The sequence below is a fragment of the Schistocerca piceifrons genome, chromosome 3, assembly GCF_021461385.2.
Source record: "Schistocerca piceifrons isolate TAMUIC-IGC-003096 chromosome 3, iqSchPice1.1, whole genome shotgun sequence".
NCBI classification, from domain to species: domain Eukaryota; kingdom Metazoa; phylum Arthropoda; class Insecta; order Orthoptera; family Acrididae; genus Schistocerca; species Schistocerca piceifrons.
In genome coordinates, this window is record NC_060140.1 from 115394566 (window position 1) to 115413937 (window position 19372).

Here is a 19372-nt window from a genome sequence, read left to right on the forward strand (position 1 = left end):
TACCTTCCGACTAACTTGTATACGTTCTGCTCCTGATTCTGAGTAGTCTGAGGCGTAAATGTTAAATAACTTCGTGGAGCGGTTTGGGGATTGCGAAATCGTTGAGTCGGGCGGAAGCCCTCGTGGGGTTGAGGTAGAAAGTGACAGGTAGGACGAGGCATTTTATATTAGAGCGTGGAGGCTTTGTTTACGAAAGAACTTCAAAACCAAGTTAGAATACTGTAGCAAGCTAAAACGACTGCCCAACAAGAGTGGCCCGTTGTCAGAAGACAGTGCCTGTCCCAGGTTTCCTGCTGCGGTATGGACGACGTGTGCATTACAAAGTGGAAGTGAGATGACGCAGCAACTGGAAACGTACTCCAAAGTAGGACAAGTGTTCCGGATAAAACGTCTACGTAGCACACCGATTCACTGTGAAAATCTGGCGTTACATGGATCGAATACAATGTTAGGTCAGGCAGCAGTGAAATGCTACCAATAATTCGACCAAGGCGGGTGGTGGTGATTGGGAAGGAAGGCAATCGTCATCGATCACAGGCGACCACGTCCAGGCAATCTGGGAGCTGGGGCTGTCGATATTTTTAGAAATGTAGGGTTCAAATATGGTTCAAATGGCTCTAAGCACTTTGCGACTTAACATCTGTAGTCATCAGTCCCCTAGAACTCAGAACTACTTACACCTAACTAACCTAAGGCCATCACACACATCCATGCCCGAGGCAGGATTCAAACCTGCGAACGTAGCGGTCGCCCGGTTCCAGACTGAAGCGCCTAGAACCTCTTGGCCACACAGGCCGGCAGAAATATCGGGAATCCGATACATCGAAATAGGAGTACAGGCCTATATATCCGCTGCGTATGGTAAGTATACTGCCGATTTTAGACCTGTATATTTAAGTATTGATCTAATAATATATATTCTGTAAATTAATCGCCGACCGCCACCTACCTATCCCCCTTAGAGCAAGAATTGAAAGGAAAAAGATGCACGTCCATGCTTGGCGATAACTACTTTGCTAACAATGCTAACTGCATGTTAGTAGCACAGTGAAAGGTCCGATCGGTCCATCGTTTGGTTTCGTCACATATCGGATCTGTCCGGAACACTTCATGTCGATTTCCCTGTTTTTCAAGTTGTGCAAAACGCCAGCACCTTAGCAGTTGTAGTGTCAAACTTGCGTGGGGAACTTAAACGTTTCAATTTCTGCTGGTAGCGCCGAGCGCCCATTACGGCAGCATTTCCCCCACACACGTCTCCGCCCACCGCATAGACTGATCTTGTCATTTAGATTTTTGTTTTCATCATTTTCAGCAAATGTTTTTGAAGAATGCCGATGTGCACACTAGTTGCGTTAAAAATTGTTTCTTAACGAAGCTGATGTGCTGTTACTTCCAATCGGAAATCTTGTTACTCCATTCATACCTCTCCCCCCCCCCCCCTCCCCCATGCAACCGGAGTTATTCTTTAGTGTCACACATATTTCACACACTGAAAGAGACAGATTGGATGTGATGAAAGCTCAAAAAGCAAAACGACTCTTTCACACAGTCAAAGTAAAATTGGAAACATCCCCCAGGCTGTGGCTAAGCCATGTCTCCACAATATCCTTTCTTTCAGGAGTGCTAGTTCTGCAAGATTCGCAGGAGAGCTTCTATAAAGTTTGGAAGGTAGGAGACGAGGTACTGGCAGAAGTAAAGCTGTGAGGCCGGGCGTGAGTCGTGCTTCGGTAGCTCAGTTGGTAGAGCACTTGCCGGCGAAAGGCGAAGGTCCCGAGTTCGAGTCTCGGTCGGGCACACAGTTTTAATCTGCCAGGAAGTTTCAAAGTAAAATTACTTCCTACTACAATTTCAAAACAACAACAAATATATTCTGACAATTGTGAAAAAATATAATATAAAATAACAATATCGGCAGTCGATATTGCCTTTTAGGTATCGATGGTTTAGCAACAGCCCTACTAAGAGCTGACTCGCAGCTATCGCAGAGTGACTGTCTCGGAAATTACTCAGCAGGGGCGTATCTGAACAGAAAGCGCTCATTCTCTCTTCAGAGATCTTCTGCACTACCTAGCAATGTACACTTGCAAACACAAAATTCTTGCACTTCTGCTGCTCCGTTGCTAGTAACTTTCTTTAAAATTACTCCGAAAATTCGTAGCTATATCTAGAGATTTGTAAACATCTTCTGTAAGGTGTCCACGATACGTCGAATGCACGCTAACGACCTCTGCAGTTTCCTGTGGTTCAACTTTGGACTGTAGAAACGTAGCTTCACACTTGATTTGGATGCCCCGTCCATTGCAACTACTTTACGCGTAAACCCTAATCTTCCTTCCTTCCTTTCTTTCCTCCTTTCTTCTTTCACACTGTTCCAAAGTAAATAATTAATGCAGTAAGTAATCCAACCACTAACAGAAAGAGCCTGATAACCGACCACTGGACTGGAATATGTTCACCACTAAAAATTCCTCCACCGCCTCCAACTGGCTCCAATAATTTATCTTCATAATTTTGTGGTTGCAAATTCAGTTGTAGCCCTAAATTGAAGATACTTTTCGATAAGCTGTAAAATCTGTAATATATATATATATATATGCTGTCTAGAGAACTTAATAGGGTTTCTACAGATGTTCTCTGTCGAACTAGAAAGTTTCACTGAATCTAGCGATATTATACCCATAAAGTTACATGCGTACTTCAGCTGTGGAGTATGTTTCCAGTTCCTGCGTCATTTCGCTTCCACTTTGTCAGGCACATCTCATCCATACCGCAACATGAAACCCGGAACATGTACTCTCTTCTGATAATCCTCCACTCTTGTTACGCAATCGCCTCAGCCTTGGGCTGAATTCTTAATTTAGTTTTGGAAGTCTTTTCGTATGTCATGGCTCCACGACCATTTGCCGCCTCAACCCCACGAGGACTTCCGCCCGATTCCTCGATTTCGCGATCTTCAAACCGCTCCACGAAATTATTTAACATTCAGTCCTGTGAGCCACTCAGAATCAGGAGCAGAATCTCGACGTTTTAGCTCTAAGGTAATGCTCACTTCCACGGCGGCTTTACGAAACTTCTTTCCAACGAGTGCTGGAAAACACTGGCTGTCGTGGGAAAATTACGCGCCCCCGAAATCAGCCTAGTGTGCCCAGACCATATTTTTATTTTTTATTTATTTCTCAAGTAAAGACCTGATGCCTGTTGTTACATAGCAGGTCGTACATTGTGGGATTTCACATGTTATGTGATACTAATTCCGTTTTATTACTAGTGCGTTTGTTGAAAATTTTACAAACGGATAAAATAGAGAACAACAAAATATATGTGAAAAAGTACAAATGTATATATACAATTTTGTGGATATATTTTAAATTAAAGTTAAAAGTGTATTTAATGGAAGAACAAGAGATGGCAGTGTGTCTTACATATATGTGACAGTTCTTCTATGTGTATGGTTATGTCTGGTAAAAATGTGTTGTCGTGATAGTGGTAATAATTAATTTAATGTATTAATTAGTTATGTTACAATGTGTTTCCGAACTTAAGATATCATTGGAGGTGGGGACTTGATTTGAAACGTCATAGTCAACAGCATCAGGTGCGAGGGCTCTGTAAAACTTCGAGCCAGTCAGTCAGTCACACCTGATGCAGCGAAAGAACAACTACTGTCACATCTTCAGATACTGTTACGTGCAACGAAATGTTGTACCAACCAAGTACATATTGCTATGTTTATATGTTTATCACGTCTTCACTTCCTGTGTGTGATACAACTTCCGATTCAGTGTCTGTTTTATTATGTGTCGTTCAGTATGTACTTCTGATCTGTCTGATGCATGGAAGAGTAGACTTTATATGTATTGCAAAGACCTCGCGCATTCCTGGCGATGATTGCGATTCTATTAAATCACACATGTATCATTGCCAAGTGGGATGAGAAATACTGTGATTTTTTAAAAATTCTGTTTCCGCACTTTGTGGGATTCTAATTAGACATTTTTCGTAATGGTTTTTACTGCTACCAATCAGGATTTCCTCAATCGTTCCAATTTTTTCTTTTTCGGGATATTATGTTTTCAGTGAATGTGGAACAGTGTAGATATAAGAATAAAAATTTTTCTAGTTAAGAACTCTTTGAAGATCGTAGATTTTATCATGAGGATGATATAATTGCTGAGCGTTGATCGAAATGGTGAAATTCATATTAAAACGTCCTAATGTAGTTTCAAGCTCTATTCCCGTGCTTTTGGAAAATGAAGTAAAGCTGAGTTCGTCTTCTGCAAGAACACGATGCCTGTATTGTTTAATTTCGGAACATGTTCGACCACAGCTGTAACTCCCTCAGTAAGTTTATTTTTTTCTGAAATGTAGGTACAGATTTTGCGTAGGCTCATAATACGTCGAAATCAGATTATTTCCTAGTTTTCCCCTCTGCTGCAACTGGTACCGGGTTCCGGACAGCGTTTCAGTAATGTAGGAGTGTGCTTCAGACCATTTTTACGTTGTGTCTCTCCTGTGGTTGCCAACAGAATTGCTTCAAGTCTATATTGACACAGCATGTCCCCTGCAAGACAGGAATGTTAGAATGTCAAAAATGTTCAAATGTTTGTTAAATCTTATGGGACTTAACTGCTATGGTCATCAGTCCCTAAGCTTACACTCTACTTAACCTAAATTGTCCTAAGGACACACCCATACCCGAGGGAGGACTCGGACCTCCGCCGGGACCAGCCGCACAGTCCGTGACTGCAGCGCCTTAGGCCGCTCGGTTGGTTAGAATGTCAGAACTGCCCTTTATCTTTGGTGACAGGAAGGATATACGGTTATCCTGCACCATTAATAACACCAAATCCAGAATAACGTAACGACTCCACGAAGGCCATGAAAAGGAAGATAGTAGTAGTTCGTGATAAATACATTAGACACAAACAAAATGAAAGTGTGTAGGTCGAGAGATCTGGCCAAGTCTCTGATGTCTATATACAGACTGAAGCGACGAATGAAAATTTCTACCAAGGTCGGGATTCGAACCCAGGCCTCCTACTCACTAGGCAGATGCGCTGACCACTACGCCACCCTGGCTTAGTGGCTTTGCACAACTGCAGAGACTACCCTAGCACACCTTCCTCCTCAATTCAAATTCCCGGTTCTAATAAAAAAAAAAAAAAAACTGTTCAAAGTTCGAGAGTCGAAACGTGGATCGTGAGGCGACAGGAGTTCGCAGATGCAAGTAAACGGAATTGGTTGATGAAAGTTCGCACGCATTGATGTTAGCCTTGGAAAGGCGCGCGAGAATAAATAGTATTCATCGTATTTTAGCCAGTAATTCTGAGATCGTAAAGTCTGTTACTTCACGCTCGAAATAAAGACGAGCCAGAGAGGTTGTGATCACTTTTACGGGTAGGCTGCCCATTTTTTTACCGCAGTAATTGAACATTTAACTGATACGATTGTTTGGTCTGGCGATGCAATATCGAAATGGAATAGAGCTGTCAGTCGCGACAACTCTGTGCAACGGACCAGCGGAAATCCGCGCATTGTGGCAGAGCAAGTAGTTAATCTTCCTTGTGCGACAACGTGGTTGGGCGTGTGTGTGTGTGTGTGTGTGTCACAGGAGTTATTGGTCCATTATTCTCCGACCGAAGCGTGAGCAGCGCAGTAGTTCGTTCCCCCTCTACATCCAGCCAGCCTACGTAGTAGACACACTAACCGAGCGAGGTGACGCAGTCGTTAGCACATTAGACTCGTATTCGGGAGGACGACGGTTCGAATCCGCGTCCGGCCGTCCTGATTTAGGTTTTCCGTGATTTCCATAAATCGCTCCAGGCAAATTCCATGGTTGATTCGGAAGGGCACAGCGGATTTCCTTCTCCATCCTTGAAACACTCACAGTTTGTGCTCCCCCCCCCCCTGCGGGTCCGGGGATTAGAATAGGCCCGAGGTATTCCTGCCTGTCGTAAGAGGCGACTAAAAGGAGTCCCACCCCCTCAAGGGGGTCGTTAGCGCCTGCGTCCGGAGACGGACGGTTCCACGACCTCTATTTGCGGTCATTTTGCTTTTTCACTTCTCGTTTCTTCCTTCCTTTGGCTGGTTCCTTTCTTTGCTCTTCTCCACCTCACTGTCTTCCTTACTCTTTCCCTTGCCTTCTTCTCCTTGCCTTCTCATTGCCTTATTCTCCTTGCCTTCTCATTGCCTTATTCTCCTTGCCTTCTCATTGCCTTCTTCTCCCTGCCTTCTCTGGTCTCCGCCTCGGCGTTTGAGACAGTCTGTCCTCTCTCTCCCTCTCTCTCTTCTTTTTCCTCTTCTTCCTTCCTCCCCGTGCGTGCCTGAAGGCCGACCCACGCGTTCGCACGCGTAGCCGGTGACGGGGTAACGCGTAATTCCCCGCCCTGGGTAGACAAGTAAGGCACGCACGTACCCCCTGGTAAAGGCCAGGCCCAGGGAGGGGTGATTGCCTGAGCTGATACCTTCTGACCATGCCGATTGGTCCCTCAGTCTGTTTCTCGGGAGGTGTGACCTGAGGTGTAAACATTCACCTAAGGCGGGAGTGCCCTCTGAGAGGGTCCCCACAAGGAAGGAGCGCGCCATCGGAGACGCTGGCAATCATGGGGGATTCCTCCGCAATGGATTCTACTCCATCTCTCTCGACTTCGACCCAAAAACGGAAACGTGACCAGCCAACAGTGACAAAAGTACTACCGCCTGCCCCACAGTTCCTCGTAGTTTCTCGATCTGAGGACGGAAAGGATTTTTCCTCTGTCAACCCTTTCGTTATCCAGAAGGGCGTAGATGCCATAGCCGGATCTGTCAAATCTTATACCAGGTTGCGTAACGGTACCTTATTACTAGAAACTGAGAGCGCCTTTCAGGCACAAAAACTGCTTTGGGCCACACTCCTGTACACGTTCCCTGTCCGGGTGGAGGCTCACCGAACTTTGAATTCGTCTCGTGGTGTAGTCTATACTAGCTCCCTCGACGGATTGACTGACGAGGAGATTCAATCTTTCCTCGCTGAGCAGGGCGTGACGGCTGTCCATAGGGTCATGAAAAAGGTCAACAATGACCTTGTACCGACCCGGACACTTTTCTTGACCTTTGATAGTGTTAAGCTGCCATCGCGCATCAAGGCGGGCTACGAGGTTATTTCTGTTCGCCCCTATGTCCCGACACCTACGCGCTGCTACCAGTGTCAGCGTTTCAATCACACTCGACAGTCTTGTTCCAATGCGGCTAAATGTGTCACTTGTGGCAGGGATGCCCATGAGGGTGACTGTCCACCTCCGTCTCCTCGTTGTGTGAACTGTCAGGGTGACCATGCCGCATCCTCCCGCGACTGTCCTGTCTATAAGGAAGAATGCTGTATCCAAGAAATTCGGGTCAAAGAGAAAGTGTCCACCTCGGCTGCTCGCACGCTATTGGCTAGTAGGAAGCCCACGCTGCTCCCAGCGGGGAAATACAGTACTGTCCTCGCCTCTCCTCGGACTACCAGGGAGGTGGCAACCCAGACATGCGATCTGACCTTCAGCACCACGGTCGTCCGTTCGGCCAGTGCTAAGATGGCGCGGTCGACGTCTCCTCTTCGTCCAATCACCCCACAGACACCTGCCCCTTCATCAGCTTCTGCTAAGACGAAGACCCAGAAGTCTGATGCACGGGCCTTCAAGAAGGAACCGTCCCGTGCAGACTTCCTACGTACCTCGACCTCTCAGCCTTCGACCGGTACTTCCACCAAACGTCCTTCCAAGAAGGCTCATAGGAAGCACAGTTCTCCTTCTCCGCCACGGCGCATTTCTTCTCCTGCGCCACCCAGCGGTTGCCGCCCCAGGCCGTCATCCGTTTCGCCTGGCCGCACCGCTGGTAGCCGAACATCTGGCCGTTCACCGGCGGAGGAAGCTCCCCCTCCCGGCCATCTTCCCAAGATGGCCGATGAACCTATAGACCTAATGGACGATGACTGTCCGCCTACTGATAGCGGCGGCAGTGCTCGCTCGAAGCCAGGCCCTCAGCGGCCTTCGAGGTGACCCCTTCTTTCATCTTCCTTTTCTTCTTACGATGGCACTTATTCACTGGAATATTCGCAGCATTCGCTCCAACCGAGAGGACTTGAAGTTGCTGCTCCGCTTGCACCGTCCGCTCGTCGTAGCCCTCCAGGAAACGAAGCTACGCCCATGCGATCAAATTGCCTTGGCACACTACACCTCTGTGCGTTTTGACCTACCCTCTGTGGTAGGTATCCCAGCTCATGGAGGGGTTATGTTGCTGGTCCGGGATGATATTTACTACGATCCCATCACGTTGCACACCGGCCTGCAGGCAGTTGCCATCCGCATTACTCTCCCCACTTTTACATTTTCCAATTGTACCGTTTACACTCCATCGTCATCTGCCGTTACCAGGGCAGACATGATGCAACTTATTGCTCAGCTACCTGCACCATTTTTGTTAACTGGCGACTTCAATGCCCACCATCCCCTTTGGGGCTCTCCAGCATCCTGCCCGAGGAGTCTCTGTTAGCTGACCTTTTCAACCAGCTCAATCTTGTCTGCCTCAATACTGGCGCCCCTACTTTTCTTTCGGACACATCTCATACCTATTCCCATTTAGACCTCTCTATATGTACTCCCCAACTTGCACGCCAGTTTGAGTGGTATGCACTTTCTGATACATATTCGAGCGACCACTTCCCGTGTGTTAACCATCTCCTGCAGCATACCCCCTCTCCGTGCTCATCTAGTTGGACCATCTCCAAAGCAGACTGGGGGCTCTTCTCTTCCAGGGCGACCTTTCAGGATCAAACCTTCACAAGCTGCGATCGTCAGGTCACACACCTCACGGAAGTCATTCTCACTGCTGCTGAATATTCCATCCCTCACCCTCCTTCTTCTCCACGTCGCGTACCGGTCCCCTGGTGGACCGCAGCATGTAGAGACGCTTTACGTGCTCGTCGACGTGCTTTACGCACCTTTAAACGCCACCCTACAGTGGCGAATTGTATCAATTATAAACGATTACGTGCACAGTGTCGTTGTATTATTAAAGAAAGCAAGAAAGCCAGCTGGGCTGCTTTCACAAGCACCTTCAACAGTTTTACTCCTCCTTTGTTGTCTGGGGTAGCCTGCGCCGGCTATCTGGCACTAAGGTCCACTCACCAGTTTCTGGCTTGACGGTCGCGAATGACGTCCTTGTGGCCCCTGAGGATGTCTCCAATGCCTTCGGCCGCTTTTTCGCCGAGGTTTCGAGCTCCGCTCATTACCACCCTGCCTTGCTCCCCCGCAAACAGCAAGAGGTGGGTAGGCCACCTAACTTTCGCTCCTCGAATCGTGAAAGTTATAATGCCCCATTCACCAAGCGGGAACTCGAAAACGCACTTGGCCGATCACGGTCCTCCGCTCCAGGGCCTGATTCTATTCATATTCAGATGCTGAAGAACCTTTCCCCTGCGGGTAAAGGTTTTCTTCTTCGTACTTACAATCGCATATGGATTGAGGGACATGTTCCCGCATGCTGGCGCGAGTCTATTGTCCCGATTCCTAAACCGGGGAAGGACAAGCACTTGCCTTCCAGTTATCGACCCACCTCGCTTACCAGCTGTGTGTGTAAAGTGATGGAGCGAATTATTAATTCTCGATTGGTTTGGCTGCTCGAGTCTCGACGCCTACTTACCAATGTACAATGTAGATTTCGTAGGCGCCGCTCTGCTGTTGACCATCTGGTTACCTTGTCGACCTTCATTATGAATAACTTCTTGCGGAAGCGCCCGACCGCGGCTGTGTTCTTTGATTTGGAGAAGGCTTACGACACCTGTTGGAGGGCGGGCATTCTCCACACCATGCATACATGGGGCCTTCGCGGTCGCCTCCCTCTTTTTATTCGTTCCTTTTTAATGGATCGACAGTTCAGGGTACGTGTGGGTTCTGTCCTGTCAGACACCTTTCGCCAGGAGAATGGGGTGCCACAGGGCTCAGTTTTGAGCGTCGCTCTCTTCGCCATCGCGATCAATCCAATAATGGATTGCCTCCCAGCTGATGTATCAGGCTCCCTTTTCGTGGACGATTTTACCATCTATTGCAGCGCGCAGTGTACACGTGTCCTGGAGCGCTGTCTTCAGCTTTCTCTTGACCGTCTTTACTCCTGGAGTGTCGCCAATGGCTTCCGTTTTTCTGCCGAGAAGACGGTCTGTATTAACTTCTGGCGCTACAAAGAGTTTCTCCCACCGTCCTTACGACTCGGTCCCGTTGCTCTCCCAATCGTGGAGACAACAAAATTTTTTGGTCTTACATTTGACTGGAAACTTAGATGGTCTCCACATGTGTCATATTTGGCTGCCCGTTGTACCCGTTCTTTAAATGTCCTCCGTGTTCTCAGTGGTATGTCGTGGGGAGCGGATCGAACAGTCCTGCTTCGTCTATATCGGTCGATCGTCCGCTCCAAGCTGAATTATGGGAGCTTCGTATACTCCACTGCACGGCCATCCATCTTACGCCGTCTCAACTCCATACAACATCGGGGTTTACGACTTGCGATCGGAGCGTTTTATACTAGTCCCGTAGAGAGTCTTCATGCTGACGCTGGCGAATTGCCACTCACCTACCGGCGCGATATACTGCTTTGTCGGTATGCCTGTCGGCTACTGTCAATGCCCGACCACCCGTCTTATGGTTCCTTTTTTGACGACTCTCTCGACCGTCAATACGGGTTGTATGTCTCTGCCCTGCTACCCCCTGGAGTTCGCTTTCGTCGCCTCCTTCAACACCTTAATTTTTCACTCCCTGCAACCTTTCGAGTGGGCGAGAGCCACACGCCACCTTGGCTCCAGGCTCAGGTCCGCGTTCACCTTGACCTCAGCTCGCTCCCAAAAGAGGTTACCCCCGGTTCGGTCTACCACTCCCGTTTTGTTGAACTTCGTTCGAAGTTCATCAATATGACCTTCATTTATACAGATGGCTCAAAGACCAATGACGGGGTCGGGTGTTCTTTTATTGTCGGGGCACAAAGTTTCAAATACCGGCTCCATGGCCATTGTTCGGTCTTCACAGCTGAGCTCTTTGCCCTCTACCAGGCTGTTCTTTACATCTGCCACCACCGACATTCTGCTCATGTCATCTGCTCCGATTCCCTGAGCGCCATCCAGAGCCTCAGTGATCCGTATCCGGTTCACCCTTTCGTGCACCGGATCCAATGCTCTCTTCAGCAGCTGGTGGACGTCGGTTCTCCGGTTAGCTTTATGTGGGTCCCTGGCCATGTCGGTATCCCTGGGAACGAAGCTGCAGATGCCGCGGCCAAGGCTGCGGTCCTCCAGCCTCGGACAGCTTCTTGTTGTGTCCCTTCGTCGGATTGTAGCAGGGTAATTTGTCGGCGCATTTTATCTCTGTGGCATGCCGATTGGGCTGCACTTACAGACAACAAGCTTCGGGCCTTGAAACCTCTTCCCGCGGCTTGGACGTCCTCCTCCCGCCCTTCTCGGCGGGAGGAGGTCGTTTTGGCCCGGTTACGCATTGGACACTACCGGTTCAGCCATCGCCATCTGCTGACGGCTGCGCCGGCGCCGTTCTGCCCATGTGGGCAATTGCTGACGGTCCGCCACATTTTAATGTCCTGTCCGGATTTTAACACAATGCGTCTAGATCTTAACCTGCCATGTACTCTAGACGCCATTTTAGCGGATGACCCACGAGCAGCTGCTCGCGTTCTTCGTTTTATCAATTTGACAAACCTCTCTAAGGACATTTGATGATGCTGTTTTTTAATCCTATGCCTGTCAGTCTGTCTTTTATCGTGTTTTCCCTTTTAGTTGTTGTTTTAAACTTGTGCCTCCCGGTGCATTCTTAACGTAGTCAGGGCGCTAATGACCATTGAAGTTGTGCGCCCTAAAACCACAAAAAAAAAAAGTTTGTGCTCCGTCTCTAACGACCTCGATGTCGACCGGAAGTTAAGGCCTAATCTTTCACCTATTGCAGTGTACGGGAAGGTATTGTCGTTCAGCGACTCTAGGAGGATACAGGATGACTTACAAAAAACTTCTAGCTGGTGTGATTGTTAGCTTGCTCTAAAAGTTAATGCAGATGAGTAGGGAAAAAACCCGTGTCGATATTAGAGTACAGTGTTAGTGGTGTGGTGCTTGACACAGTGGTATCAATTTTTATCCAGGCGATATGAAATGAAACGAACACGTAAGAGCAACGGTAGGGATAGCGAATGGTCGATTTCGGTTTATTGGGAGAATCATGGGGAAGTGTAGTCCATGTATAAACAGAACACAGGTGCTACTCATTCTTGAGTATTATCAGAGTATTTGGGACCCCCACCAAATCTGACGAAAGTAAGTGATTGAAGCAGTTCAGAGGCGTGTTGTTGCGTTAGGTTCGTTACCGATAGGTCGAACAACACGCGAGTATTACAAAACTAACTTTTCATAACTGGGATTCACAGTCATCTAAAATTTTTTGAGACGTCATGTTTACGCCAGCGACTGTTACACGTTTTATTTCCACTACCCTAACTGACATTTTTATAAACACATTAGAAACTAGATTTTTTACAGAATTCCAACAGACAAAAGATAAAATTCAATACTACAACAGATACGTAGATGATACATTCGTAATTTTTGAACGCTCTATACGTGATTTAATCATAATGCACAACCAACTAAACGGACTACATCCAAACATGAAGTTAACAAAAAATAGAAAATAACAAAAATATAAATTTTTTAGGTCTCCAAATCTCGAACGTAAATGGCCAACACAAAATTGGAATCCTCCGAAAACCTTCGACAACAGACTGTATTATAACTAACGACTCCTGCCATCCAAAACAACATAAGCAAGCCTACTTCAACTTTGATACATAGATTATGAACCCTACCGCTGGACGAGGACGAAAAAAAAACTAGCGATATTACAAAAAGTGCCTCTTGTCAACGGATTCGAAGCGAAAATAGTTAAGGGTCTATATCAGCGTAAAGTTAAAAGAGGAAATACGGGCTTAAATAGCGATATTCCATTAGAAAGAGAATAGAATTCGCGCAAAATGAATAAGTATGCTACTTTACCATACGTAGGCACAGTATCAGATAAAATTGCGCAGGCCTTTAAGAATACCCCTGTTAAAATCATTTTCCATACCAGTAACACCCTAGCTAACAGACTAATACACAACTATGTAAAACTAACCTATTTACAAAATCTGGGGTTTATAAAATAGAAAGTGAGACTTGCGAGAAATGCTACATCAGACAAACAGGGAGAACATTTACAGATAGATTTAAAGAACGCGTTAGACAAACCGAAAACACTGCGCCTACGTTTAGCAAACACTTAAGTGAAAATAAACACACTGTTTGTAACAGATTCAGCCCTGACAGTACTATACGCTGTACCCAAAGGAAGAGTGATGAGCGTCCTGGAAGACAGGGAGCCAGCCGGTGTGGCCGAGCGGTTCTAGGCGCTACGGTCGCAGTTTCGAATCCTGCCTCGGGCATGGATGTGTGAGATGTCCTTCGTTAGGTTTAAGTAGTTCTAAGTTCTAGGGGACTGATGACCTCAGCAGTTACGTTCCATAGTGCTTAGAGCCATTTTTTAAGACGTGGAAATATACAATCACTACAAAAATGATCCTGATAATCTTTTAAATGACCAAACCGACTTGCGAAATAAACGATACCTAGATAGTTTTTACTCGATCTTACGATGTACCCAGAAGTAGTAGCTCAGGTAAAAACACAAGTAATCATCAAACACTATTGATATCTGTAGACATATGACACTAAGTTCCCAATTTTATGCACCCAATTCTGAATTCAAAAAACACTATTCTATAGATGAACATAGCCAATATCCACTGCTTAGGCTGACGTAATAAAAAATATTATATTACGATTATCATAAAACGACGAAATCTCGTCAAATCGAGAATGTACACTAATTGTATGATTAATTTAGGTATGTAACGACGATTGCCTTTAATACTACATCTTACATGCACCTGATTTTATACCTGTATGTCGATGATCAATCTATGTGCTTAAAATATGTGTAAAGTTTGGCTGTGTGTCACGCCAACTGAGTTTTAATTAAGCGAAGGTGGTTGTGTGGGAGCGTGCTGCTGATCAAGAAAGTGCCTGAGGTTGTGTGGGGGCAATATGAGAACCTTTGCGATTTTAATTGTGTTGTATTAAAAGCCTACGACGAAATAAACAACCTATACCAATTTAACATTAAGAGTACACAACATACAAAATCATACTATGTACAAAATAATACCTACAGTTATGTAAAAAATGGCTCTGAGCACAATGAGACTTAACATGTCAGGTCATCAGTCCCCTACAACTTAGAACTACACTCCTGGAAATGGAAAAAAGAACACATTGACACCGGTGTGTCAGACCCACCATACTTGCTCCGGACACTGCGAGAGGGCTGTACAAGCAATGATCACACACACGGCACAGCGGACACACCAGGAACCGCGGTGTTGGCCGTCGAATGGCGCTAGCTGCGCAGCATTTGTGCACCGCCGCCGTCAGTGTCAGCCAGTTTGCCGTGGCATACGGAGCTCCATCGCAGTCTTTAACACTGGTAGCATGCCGCGACAGCGTGGACGTGAACCGTATGTGCAGTTGACGGACTTTGAGCGAGGGCGTATAGTGGGCATGCGGGAGGCCGGGTGGACGTACCGCCGAATTGCTCAACACGTGGGGCGTGACGTCTCCACAGTACATCGATGTTGTCGCCAGTGGTCGGCGGAAGGTGCACGTGCCCGTCGACCTGGGACCGGACCGCAGCGACGCACGGATGCACGCCAAGACCGTAGGATCCTACGCAGTGCCGTAGGGGACCGCACCGCCACTTCCCAGCAAATTAGGGACACTGTTGCTCCTGGGGTATCGGCGAGGACCATTCGCAACCGTCTCCATGAAGCTGGGCTACGGTCCCGCACACCGTTAGGCCGTCTTCCGCTCACGCCCCAACATCGTGCAGCCCACCTCCAGTGGTGTCGCGACAGGCGTGAATGGAGGGACGAATGGAGACGTGTCGTCTTCAGCGATGAGAGTCGCTTCTGCCTTGGTGCCAATGATGGTCGTATGCGTGTTTGGCGCCGTGCAGGTGAGTGCCACAATCAGGACTGCATACGACCGAGGCACACAGGGCCAACACCCGGCATCATGGTGTGGGGAGCGATCTCCTACACTGGCTGTGATGCAGCGTCAAGGGTAACAGTAGCCATGGTCTCCGAGCTGATATTCCATGCTGCTCCAAACGTCGTCGAACTGTTCGTGCAGATGGTTGTTGTTTTGCAAACGTCCCCATCTGTTGACCCAGGAATCGAGACGTGGCTGCACGATCCGTTACAGCCATGCGGATAAGATGCCTGTCATCTCGACTGCTAGTGATACGAGGCCGGTTGGATCCAGCACGGCGTTCCGTATTACCATCCTGAACCCACCGATTCCATATTCTGCTAACAGTCATTGGCTCTCGACCAACGCGAGCAGCAATGTCGCGATACGATAAACCGCAATCGCGATAGGCTACAATCCGACCTTTATCAAAGGCGGAAACGTGATGGTACTCATTTCTCCTCCTTACACGATGCATCACAACAACGTTTCACCAAGCAGCGCCGGTCAACTGCTGTTTGTGTATGAGAAATCGATTGGAGACTTTCCTCATGTCAGCACGTTGTAGGTGTCGCCACCGGCGGCAACCTTGTGTGAATGCTCTGAAAAGCTAATCATTTGCATATCATAGCATCTTCTTCCTGTCGGTTAAATTTCGCGTCTGTAGCACGTCATCTTCGTGGTGTAGCAATTTTAATGGCCAGCAGTGTACATATGTCGACACAAGCTCGTCGTGAACTCAGGTAATCAATAAGAAATAACCAATTTGCAGCTAATTTTATGAAGCGTGTAAATATGAAGCCGTATTACAACTAATACGTTCAACATTTCAGAACACGTTGTCTAAAAGGTACTCATTGTGACACCTGAAGCGCAACCGTGTCACAGATATTCAAACAAAACAAAAGACAAGATTTCCTCTGGACATGAGCCCATCCAACTAGTTAAGGGGGCATATTGTTATCATACACTGATCCTCCTTATAGTGTTTCGCTGAAGCTGCGATTGGTCCATCTGATGACATGTATATAAAGTATACTGCATCACTTTGTCAAGTAAAAAAGCATTAATACAGAATGAAAATAATACACACATCATAAAGTTTTGCATCACCTCGGTTCCAAGAGTGCCGGAAGATGTACAGAAAATTGGAATAGACATCAACATAAACGTCAGTTCTGTTCTTTTTATTGCTCATGAAAACACATTGCATGTTGTACCACCATACAGCGAGACCTTCAGAGGTGGTATTCCTGATTGCTGTACACATCGGTACCTCTAATACCCAGTAGCACGTTGTCCTGCATTCATGCATGGCTATATTCGTCGTGGCATACTACCCACAAGTTCATCAAGGCACTGTTGGTCCAGATTGTGCAACTCCTCAACGGCGATTCGGCGTAGATCTCTGATTGGTTCGTGGGTCACGTCGTCCATAAACAGCCCTCTTCAATCTAACCCAGACATGTTCGATAGTGTTCATGTCTGGAGAACATGCTGGCCATTCTAGTCGAGAGATGTCGTTATCCTGAAGGAAGTCATTCACAAGATGGGCACAATGGGGGAGCGAATTATCGTCCATTAACACGAATGCCTCGCCAATATGCTGCCGATATGGTTGCGCTGTCGGACGGGGGATGGCATTCACGTGTCGTACAGCCGTTACGGTGCCTTACGTACGTCGGCCCCACATAATGCCACCACAAAACAGCAGGGAACCTCCACTTTGCTGCACTCGCTGGACAGGGTGTCTAAGGCGTTCAGCCTGACCGCGTTGCCTCCAAACTCGTATCCGACGATTGTCTGGTTGAAGGCATATGCCACACTCATCGGTGAAGAGAGCGTGATGTCGATTCTGAGCTGTCCATTCGGCATATTGTTGGCCCATCTGTACCGAGCTACATGGTGTTGTGGTTGCAAAGATGGACTGCACCATAGACGTCGGGAATGACGTTGCGCATCACACAGCCTATTGCGCACAATTTGAGTCGTAACACGATGTCCTTGTCTGCAGGGGAAGGCTTATTCAACATGGTGGCGTTTCTGTCAGGGTTCCTCCGAGCCATAATCCGTAGGTAACGGTCATCCACTGCAGTATTAGCCTTTGGGCGGCGTGAGCGTGGCATGTCATGGACAGTTCCTGTATCTATCTCTCTGTATCTCCTCCATCTCTGAACAACATCGCTTTGTTTCACTCCGAGACGCCTGAACACTTCGCTTGATTGAGAGCACTTACTGGCACAAAGTAACAATGCGGACGCGATCAAACTGTGGTATTGACCATCTAGGCATGGTTGAACGACATAAAACACGAGCCGTGTACCTCCTTCCTGGTGGAATGACTGAAACTGATCGGCTGTCGGACCCCCTCCGTCTCATAGGTGCTGCTCATGCATGTTTGTTTACATCTTTGGCCGGTTTAGTGACATCTCTGAGCAGTCAAAGGGACTGTATCTGTGATACAATATCTACAATCAGCGTCTACCTTGAGGACTTCTGGGAACTGGGGTGGTGCAAAACTTTTTTTGATGTGTGTATAAGACACTACATAATTTTAGGATATACTGTGGCTGCTCTCTTTTCTAATAAGTCTGAATAAGATTTAAAACCCGAGCTAAAAGTGGAAACCGCCTCTACTAGGCGTCTTGAATTATTAATTTACCAGCTTAAAAGTCTGGATGGGGCTCTCGGATACGTATGTGACTCCTCAGAGGAAACAATCCAACATCATAAAAAAAGAGCAAGTAGTTCTCAGCGCTTCACTCTCTGGAATTAAAAACTGTGTATCACGTAAGCTGACTGAAAATGAGAGGAACATATTTCTCATAGGATGATGTGGTAATATAACTTAATATCTACAACTATCTACAAAATCAAATGTACCTTTTGACTAAAATTACAGGCAATGCGCCTCGTGCTATTAAATTTTTGTCGCTAAAGTGAATTAAGTTATTTTATCCATGTTGGATCTTGTGAATTACATGGCCGTTGGTTATAGTTGGTAAATGATGCAACCAGGTATAAATACTTTATGAATGTTTTATTTTACTGCCATAACCGGTTTCGGGCTACAATTTCCACCTGCAGATGGTTAAGATTTTTCATTACAAAGATGTCTTGATTAATAGCATGCCGTCTGTTCCTCATTGCACAAGAATACTTGAATATTTAGTGGCACCTTATCATTTGTTTCATTAATAAAAATACGATGAAGTGCTTGCATCTTATATGTGATGCAAAAGTTGTGTTCACTTAAATACATTCCATTAGATGGCGGTTCGTTTTGTTGTTGTTCATGTGGTTATCTAGCTCGATGTATACTTTCTTGAATAATGTGGTGGCATTCAAACATACATACATAGAGCCAGAAAACTACATGGACGGCAACAAAACAGAACCGTCATCTACTGGACTGTATGTAAGTGAACACAACTATTTTGCATCATGTACAGGGTGTTACAAAAAGGTAAGGCCAAACTTTCAGGAAACATTCCTCGCACACAAAGAAAAGATGTTATGTGGACATGTGTCCGGGAACGCTTAATTTCCATGTTAGAGCTCATTTTAGTTTCGTCAGTATGTACTTCCACCTACGCTCAAGATGGAGCAGGCTATCATGATTTCGTACGGGATACTCTACCTGTGCTGCTAGAACATGTGCCTTTACAAGTACGACACAACATGTGGTTCACGCACGATGGGGCTCCTGCACATTTCAGTCGAAGTGTTCGTACGCTTCTCAACAACAGATTCGGTGACCGATGGATTGGTAGAGGCGGATCAATTCCATGGCCTCCACGCTCTGCTGGCCTCAACCCTCTTGACTTTCATTTATCGGGGCATTTGAAAGCTCTTGTCTACGCAACCCAGGTACCAAATGTAGAGACTCTTCGTGCTCGTATTGTCGACGGCTGTGATACAATACGTCGTTCTCCAGGGCTGCATCAGCGCATCAGGGATTCCATGCGACGGAGGGTGGATGCATGTATCCTCGCTAACGGAGGACATTTTGAACATTTCCTGTAACAAAGTGTTTGAAGTCACGCTGGTACATTCTGTTGCTGTGTGTTTCCATTCCATGATTAATGTGATTTGAAGAGAAGTAATAAAATGAGCTCTAACATGGAAAGTAAGCGTTTCCGGACGCATGTCCACATAACATATTTTCTTTCTTTGTGTGTGAGGAATGTTTCCTGAAAGTTTGGCCGTACCTTTTTGTAACATCCTGTATATACAAAATGCAAGCACTTT

General features: G+C 46.7%; 1 protein-coding gene and 1 non-coding gene across 2 annotated transcripts in view; one reads left to right on the plus strand and one right to left on the minus strand.

Moving 5' to 3' along the window:
• Positions 1 to 19372, plus strand: part of LOC124789473 (lysophosphatidylcholine acyltransferase) — a 642390-nt gene that overhangs the window by 206707 nt on the left and 416311 nt on the right. The gene's annotated exons all lie outside the window — the stretch shown is intronic.
• On the minus strand, positions 5008 to 5079 carry Trnat-agu. Its single transcript has one exon. It is a non-coding gene; the product is annotated as a tRNA-Thr (tRNA).